The sequence below is a fragment of the Vespa mandarinia genome, chromosome 6 (genome assembly GCF_050613455.1).
Source record: "Vespa mandarinia isolate Hongniang chromosome 6, ASM5061345v1, whole genome shotgun sequence".
NCBI lineage: Eukaryota > Metazoa > Arthropoda > Insecta > Hymenoptera > Vespidae > Vespa > Vespa mandarinia.
The window spans coordinates 7,237,501-7,239,989 of record NC_140815.1 but is presented as its reverse complement, the minus strand read 5'-3'; the positions used below and the strand labels follow the sequence as shown (position 1 = coordinate 7,239,989).

Below are 2,489 nucleotides of genomic sequence, written 5' to 3'. Positions count from 1 at the left end.
GAAAGAAAGAGAGAGAGAGAGAGAGAGAGAGAGAGAGAGAGAGAGAGAAGAGAAAACGGACGAACGAACGATGAAAACAACAAAGAGAAACAATGATCGCTTTCGTTGATAACGTTTACGTGCTATCTCTCTCTTTCTCTCACTCTCTCTGTCTCTGTCTGTCTCTCTCTCTCTTTGTTTCTTTCTGTTTCTCTACGAAGTAAACAAAACATTTATCGGTAAGTACGTAGTTCGCGAACGAAAGTTCAGTACCAATCCATCCGTCCTCGGAGCTAACGAGATTTTAAGACTATCGAGTTCGATGAGAATTGCATTTAAAATTGGGTACGTTGCACTTTTAATAAAATTTATATCGATACGCATAAACTATATACGCATATCGTACATTAATTTTTATATATGTAAACATTATATATATATATATATATATATATATATATATATATATATAAAATATTATATGTTATCGTTAAATATAATTTTTATATATCGATCTTCTCTATTTTTTTTTTTTCTTTTTTGTTAATTCATAATCTTTTCAACATTTGTTACGTCTACACTTCTAATAAGATTTTTATCTTATATATATATATATATATTTTTTTTTTCTTTCTTTTTCTCTCTTTCTCTCTCTTTGTCTTTCTGATTGGTAGTCTTACGATACTCTGGATAGTATCTATCTAACATGATTTATATAGTGAATAAGAGGGAGACACACACAATAGGAGGGTATCGTCGTTCAATACATAAATGCGGAACGTTCGTCCTTTCGTTCAATACGTAAATGCGTATCTATCTACCTATCTATCTATCTATCTATCTATCTATCTATCTATCTATCTATCTATCTATCTATCTATCTATCGTATACTACTGTGACAAATCAAAATATATGTATATGATCGACAACGTTTTTGGGGATACGAGAGGGGTTATTTTGTAATGGATATACGTGAATACATGTAAGTACTTACACGTTCGTTCATTCGTTCATTCGTTCGTTCATTCGTTCATATCACCATGAAGGATTTTCATGAAGGAAGAAGAAAAGAATGATTTAGGGTATCGCGGGATACTGTAATAATTCTAAGAGAACGATTTGGTTGATCGAATTGGTTGCTCGTGTCTATCGGTTAGATTGATTAAAAGACCCGCCGCACTTTTTACGATGCCTAAACCCGATTGAAAGTCATATTTTTCGAAGGGTTCGTAACCGCCTTTTTTTCTATGGATAAATCGTGTTATCGCCCTTGTATATATAAATTTATATATAAACGTGATATATATATATATATACTTAACGTATGTGATATTATAGATATATGTGATATGGTTATTTTTATTTATTATAGGATGATAGAATCAGTATGATTCATTCATTCGATTTAAAATGTTTGATATCCATCTTTATTAAATTGTTAAATATTTATAATATTTTGTTTACGTACGTACATAATGCATCCTCGACAATTCTATGACTAATTTAATTCGTTTGTTATTTTTTTCTTTTCTTTTTTTCTTTTTTTCTTCTTTTTTTCTTTTTTTTTTTTTGCTTTTGTTTTTTCGTTCGTTCGTTTTTCTTAGATGTCTCTACGTCATAATTGTTATTGATTAATTAACGAGAAAAGTTTTTGTAATTCTCTTTCTTTTTCTTTTCTTTTATTAGATATTAGATAAATATTACGAGTTTTATCTATGAATGTTTCTTCTATATATATCTTTTTAGATTTTCAAATTTAAGCTTATTATATATTATTATTATTATTATTATTAATTATAGGATTAAACGTTTGGATTAATCGAAACGAAAGAATTGCTCACTTTCGGCCATCGTCGAATCGTTTGTTGTTATTTAAAAATTTTAATTAATATTTAAATTAAAATTTTAAAATTTTAATAATTTAATATTTTAATTTTAAATAAAAATATTTAATAATTTAATATCCAATTAATAAAACAATATTACATTGCATAGATATATTTATATTAAATATATATATATATATATTTTATATTAAATATTTATATATAGATCTTTCTATAGATATTTTAATACTTAATCGATACGATATAATACATTTTTATATTTATATTATATATATATATATATATATATATATATACAATTATTCTACTAAATAACTCGTTGGACTGTAACTTGAAATAGGATCGATGAAGGGATGTTTAAGTTTTACTTTAGAGAAAAAAAAAAAAAGAAAAATGCGAAAGAGCGAATCATAGATGACATGGCGATTTCTTTACATCTTTTATAGACAAAAAAAAAACAAGAAGAGAAAAAAAGAACAGAAAGAGAAAGAGAAAGAGTAAGAGAAAGAGAGAATTGTTCGAAAACAAAACGGAAGTCATACCATACCGTTTGGCTTCAAGGTCCGTCGATAAAGAACAATAGCTTCGATGAAAGTGCATAACATGGATATAATATCTGTCTGTATCATACAAGAAAAAAGAAAAAAGAAAAGAAAGAAAAA

The 2,489-nt window shown here is 26.8% G+C and overlaps 1 long non-coding RNA gene across 1 annotated transcript in view; it reads left to right on the top strand.

Annotated features, from left to right (window-relative positions):
- Positions 1-264: 264 nt before the first annotated feature.
- LOC118440736 (uncharacterized) overlaps positions 265-2,489 on the top strand; it is a 49,858-nt gene continuing 47,633 nt past the window's right edge. The window contains exon 1 of the long non-coding RNA XR_014982276.1: positions 265-324. This is a non-coding gene — a long non-coding RNA (uncharacterized LOC118440736). The remainder of the gene's footprint in view (positions 325-2,489) is intronic.